Source organism: Lissotriton helveticus, chromosome 2_1 (genome assembly GCF_964261635.1).
Source record: "Lissotriton helveticus chromosome 2_1, aLisHel1.1, whole genome shotgun sequence".
NCBI lineage: Eukaryota > Metazoa > Chordata > Amphibia > Caudata > Salamandridae > Lissotriton > Lissotriton helveticus.
Window position 1 is genome coordinate 1,789,858,510 of NC_136059.1, and position 6,178 is coordinate 1,789,864,687.

Consider the following 6,178-nt stretch of genomic DNA (forward strand, 5'->3'; position numbering starts at 1 on the left):
CCTTGTTACCTTTTTTATCGTTTATAACTGCATGGCTGTCTTTACCGTTCACTGCTCCGGGCACACTGTTGTATTTTCGAGCGCACGGGCGAACCCTTTTATGATTATTTCACTCGGCTGTTAACCTCTGAGCATCACGGCACAATATATACTTTTTTGAACACCTCGTGTTGATCTCCTTTTTACCATGTCTTGGCATGATTCACAAACTCCGGGCTATTTTTTCTTTCTGGGGTTACGACCACTCACCCACACTCGTGGTTTAATCTTGATAGTTCTTCGCTCCTTGATACTGCCGCATATATCATTTTTTGTATCTTAGTATTTCAAGCAATTACAGTTTGGTTCTGTTTTTTTGTAGAGTAATCCCCTGACGAAGGGCTCCGCCCGAAATGCATCGGGATGTGTGTTAATATTTGTATCATTACATACTGAACTTTATGTGGAACACAATCAACTTTACATGTCGAAAACAAAGACATTTCATCTATGTGTTCAATAAATCTTGAAAGATGGATAACTTCAACCTGACTATCATTCGATAATTACCATATGATTATGGAATAAGACCATTTGGTCATCCTCACGTTGTGCTCAGGGGTGTTCTCTCCCTAGGCGGGGGAGCTGCCTTTCAAGAACTGTGTTGTACCATCCATGATAATGCGCAGCTTAGCCGGGAACAACAGCGAGTCCTGGATCCCTTCTGATCGAAGCTCCTTCTTCACCGTTAGGTATGAAGCCCTACGACGTTGAATGTCCTGCGTGTAGTCCGGGAAGATGGTGACCGAACTGTTCTCCACCTTGAAAGGCCCCGTGGAGCGAGCGTTTTGAATCAATAAGTCTCTATCCTTGTAGTGAAGGACACGCGCTACCACAGGTCTAGGTGGGCGTCCCAGCAGCGGCGGCGTAGCCGGGACCCGATGCGCCCGCTCAAGAGTGAAGAAGGGGGACAGCCCCTCCGGGGCCACCTGCGTTCTGAACCAGTTCTCCAGGTAAGAAACCATGTCCTTCCCCTCAATTTTCTCCGGCAGGCCGACCACCCTAACATTATTGCGCCGATTCCTACTTTCCGAGTCCTCCGCTCTCTTCTCCAGCGTTGATAGTCTAAGGAGCGCATCTTCCAGTTTCCTCTCAAGAGTCACCACCGCTGGTTTCAGGTCTTGCATGACCAGTTCCGTCTCCTTCACCCTGTCCACCAGCTTCGAATGATCAGCTTTGAGGAGGCCCAACCCCGATGCGACCTGCGCAATGTCGTTATGCAGGGAATCTTTGGTCGTGGTGATGGCCTCCAGTATCTGATCCAGGCGCCTATTCAGCCGTTTTTCGGTCTCCGAGCCCTCCATCATGTCGCCGCTTTCACCGGCAGTGCTCTGTGCCGCGCCGTCTGCGTCCGCTGTTTTTGGTTTCATCTTGGCGGGCGTTCCCTCCGCAGAGCCACCTGCAGTTACCTCCCGTCGCTATCCGGCAGGGTAGGGCGGCCTCGGCCTCTCTGGACCACACTAGGAAAAGTTCGCCTTTCCAGGGGACGTTTCTCACCGGCGGGGCTGCCCACCGGCCATCCGTGCAGCCTCCGCACCGCCGCGGTCTTAGAGAGTATCCCACTCAATCGCTCTTCGGGGCACTGCACTGGGCCCAGGTACCGTCCACTGTGTCCGCCGTGGTCTCACCCATCCAGCTACAGCAGGGGCAGCCCAACTCGGTCACATCCGGGGCAGCATCACAATCTCACTGGTCCCATACCCCGAGAGTGGGCCTCTGCCCACAGGCTCTGCACTGCTCCCAGCACCAGGCACCGTCCCCCTGAAATCTGGAGTTCGGCCAGGGTATGTCGCTGCCCTCCGCCGTCTCTGCCAGTGGCTGCAGTTGCGATTCCCCGCACAGCACGGCGGGCTACAAGCCTTCTTATCGATCTCCAATGTGCGCCCCAAGATGCTCCCGGCCAGGCAGTCCCCCGCTGCAGGCACACCAGCACTGTCGATCGGAGACCGCACCAACAGGGGGGCCGCACCTATATCGACGCGGAGGAGCCCCTGCGTTCGTCTCCGGTTAGTGCCCCCAAAGCAGCCTCTGCGCTGTAATGTCCTTTAGGGGCCCTCCAAGCGCCCACTGCTACTGTGATTCCCAGCCCGCCTACCGCTGTCCCGCGGTTAGCAGCGTCCAAGTGCCGCCTCAGCACCTCCGCCGGGAGCTCCGGGACTCGTCACCAGCCGCAGGGCTTCCCGCCCGAGTGTCCAAGCACCACAGCACCGGCGCTCCGGTTCTCCGCCTCACTGTGCCCCGATTATGGCACCGGTCACTCTGCGTCACCTCTCTCCGCCGCCATGTCCTACCGCCCAGCGAGCTCCGCCAGCTCTGCCAGCTGGTCCGTGGCCGCCATTTTGCGCTGCTCGGTGGGCTCCGTCCTCCGGTCGGCGGCTCCTCTCGTGTTCCTGCCGCACACTCCTCAGCGCCTCCTGAGCACGGGCGCCCGTTCACCACAGCGCTCCTCTTGCTGCCCTCCGCCAGCCCCGTCTAGGAGCACAACAGCCAGAGGGACCCCGTCAGTTCGGGACGCCGCCATTTTGTGACTCCAGCTCCCACCTCCTCGGTCCCGTTCCACGGGAGACCACTCAGTCCACCGGACTTCTCCCCAGGCAAGAAGCGGTGCGGAGCGGAGACCACTCGTTCCGACCCAACGCCGGTCAATGGTAGCCTCAAATAACCCCGATATGCAGGATTACTGAGGAATCGAGCGCGGAGCTATCGGCTCACGCCGCCGGCTCCATCGGCGCTCAAGCCACGCCCCTTGCAAGGGAATGACTGATGTTGTGCCTTCTGTCTCTCATCAGGTTGAAGTGGCAACTCCCATTCCAAGCCAAGAACAGAGCCACAACATCAGTTCAGGTGAAGAAACACATCAGGAAGTTGTGTCCTGTGCTCCATTGGGGTGGGCCCTTCTAAGTTATTCTGGTAACCAACACAGCTGTAAAGAGCAGTGACCTTCCGAACAGGGGCCCAGATTTACTAAGCCCTTGTGTTGCCATTGCATCATGCAAGGCAACACAAGAGCTTAAGTGATATTTTGCAAGCTGTGCAAAGCCACCTTGCATGGCTCTGATGGCTTAGTAAATCCAGAGTAACGCAAGGCAGAGCAAATCACTGCCTTGCGTTACTCTGCGTTGGGAAAGCGTTCCATGGGTGGAGTGGGGGTGTTCCAGCGCATTCTGCTGAAAATGTCTCTGAGGGCTGCTTTCGGTCAGGTAAGCGTCCCTTCCTGCACAAAAACAATCCTAACTGTAACACAGGCACCCTAGCACGATGGTGCAAGGGAGCCTGGATTGGAGCTAGGCAGCACTCAGTGCGCCAGAGCAGAAAGTGAGCATGAATGTGTCATAACTTAGTAAATACGGTGCAATACTGCTCTATCCATTTGGCGCAGTGCAGCAAGTTGTCTTGCTGGGTTGTGTTGCGTAAAATGTTTGTTAATCCGGCCTTTGGTGCATGCTTCTCACACCTAAAGATTGAGACAGGATGATGGAGATGTGGTGACCAAAACCAGAACCATTGATTTGCTGAGTAAAGCTCTTGAGCACCTTGAATGATTGAAGGAGGTAGAAGAGTGTGCCCATGTATACAAAAGCCAAGCTAGGGCAAGTGCTGAGCCTGTGGGGAATCAGACAATAGTAGCCACATGGAACTGGACTGAAGAAACTGTAAGCGACAACTCAGATACTGTAGAAGGGTCTAGCAGTGCAGACAGAAGGGGCCAAGAAGAGAATACTGGCCAAGGCAGGGTGGGAGATGGAAAGATGGTGTCGGAGGAGCGCATCCTGGAAAATGTTTGTGAGGACACAGAAAGAAGTGAGCAAAGTGACTGTGATGATGAACAGCCAGTATTCAGTAGATCCAAGAGAGCACAGGTCCCTAGTCAAAGATAATCAGCTTCTGACGAGACATACTTTGCTGAGAGTGAACTACTCTGAAGAACCCATGAAACTGAAGACCAATGAAAATTACCTGCAAAACCTCAGTGAAAAGGGTTGCCACAGTGAAGATTGCTTGATCTCTGACATTTATTTATTTATTTATTTATTTATTTAGGAGTTTTATAAAGCGCATGGTTACGCTCTCCGGCGTGTCCCCGCGCTGAGAGTAGGCAAGTGAGAGAGACATGAAGTTACAGCAGTGCTAGGCGGAAGAGATGAGTTTTGAGGGCTCTACGAAATTTGGTCTCAGAAGGTTCGAGACGTAATTCGGTGGGTAGCATATTCCAATTCTTGGCTGCAAGGAGCCTAAATGATCTGCCCCCCATCCGAGCTTTACGGATTTTAGGGACAACAGCCAGACCCATGCCAGAGGATCTAAGCATCCGCTCTGGTCTATAGGGGGTGATGAGGCTGTTCAAGGGGCTGGGTGCTCTACCTCCAAAGATGCGATGGCACATGCATAAAGCTTTGAAGGTAATCCTTTCACGGATAGGAAGCCAGTGAGGGGACCTCAGCGCAGCTTTGGAGGGTGCTCTCCTGGGAAGCCTCAGCACCAGCCGGGCTGTGGCATTTTGCAGTACCTGGAGACGATTGAGACTTTTGGCCGTGTTGCCCAGGTATAGTAGGTTGGCATAGTCAAGTCTCGATGTGACCAAGGCATGCACAAGCGTTTGTCTGGCATCAACTGGAAGCAGGTCAAGAACTTTGCGTAGGCTCTTAAGTATCCCGAAGCACATTCCAACCACCCTATTTACTTGAGGGGTAAAAGACAGGTCAGAATCAAATAGAACCCCGAGATTTTTAGCCTGTTGACCCGGTACGGGAATTGAGCCCAGGCAGTCCGGCCACCATGCCGAGGACCACACAGGCGGACCCCCCCCATCACAAGCACTTCCGTTTTGGAGCCATTCAGCTTCAGGCAGTTGTTAGACATTCAGGAGGCAAGCTCCTGCATGCAAGCACTGAAGTTGAGTGCCGCAATTTCGGGTGCCCGTGATAGAGAGATGACCAGTTGTGTGTCGTCGGCGTATGATACCAGTTGGATGCCGTACCTTTCCACAATGGTGGCTACAGGGGAGGCGTAAAGGTTAAACAGGGTGGGGCTGAGGGCCGAGCCTGACTGACTTAATCCAACTGCACTGAACTGCACAAATGAAATGAACTTTGCTGAAACTTTAAAGTTTCTTAGGGCAGCGGCTCCTGCATACGTTTACGGTTGTCATTCTAGAAGAAGATAAAGTAGGTTTAGGGATAACTTCTGAAGATAATCAAACATACTTATTCTTCTTTAATTAAAACAACAGTTTTGAAGATTTGCAAAAGCAACACATAGAATAGTTTTATGTGATTTCTGGGTTGTGCATCAGATTATGAAGACACCATGGTGATTCCTTCACTAAATCAATGTAGAGCAATAGTAGTCAACGGTTTGTATTATCTTTATGATTTGCTTTTTAAAAGGTCTGAGTTCTACTGTTGATCCTGTTGCCACCAAGCCTAAACCTAATATTACTCATGTAAAGGAGCACAGTAGATTTAACCTGAGGAATTTACACAGAAATAGCTCTGAGGGAAACTTGAATAATAATGTATTTTTCAATCCTTTGCATAAATGTTCCCTGTCTTCACCCAAAACTTTAGATTAGCATCAGGGAGTTTCCTGCCAGGGCAAACACATCTTTCATGATTTGCCTATAATAATTCCTAAATATACTTGTATTTGTATTGCTTTTCTGATTTATGCTGTAACCAGGTGATTCTTGATTTATGAATAATTTGACTAATTTGAGCATGCAACCTTGCTAATTTGCTAATAAACCTTCATGGTTTGCAAATCTTTTATTCTCTTTAATTCTTGTGTGGCAAAATGTGCTTCACTGTTATTGATAAGCCGCTGAACTCAAATTTGAGACATAGATCCATCCACTCATCAAGTAAAGCTGAGATTTGAAATTTGCACCAAGCCTTTGCACTATGCAAACCCCATCCTTTTGCTCCATCACTTCCTCTTCTTCTCCTCCTTCTCTAGGAAAGGTATGATTAAAGCTTTGATAATTTTCAGACTCCAGTATTGTAACTTTTTCAACCGGCATCCCAAAATACCGAACAGTACAAAGATCACAAATAATACAAAACATGGTAGATCACACAATTCTAGGATCAAAAAGAAATTCTCCTATCCCGGGACATCTTTGGCAACTTCATTGGTTGTT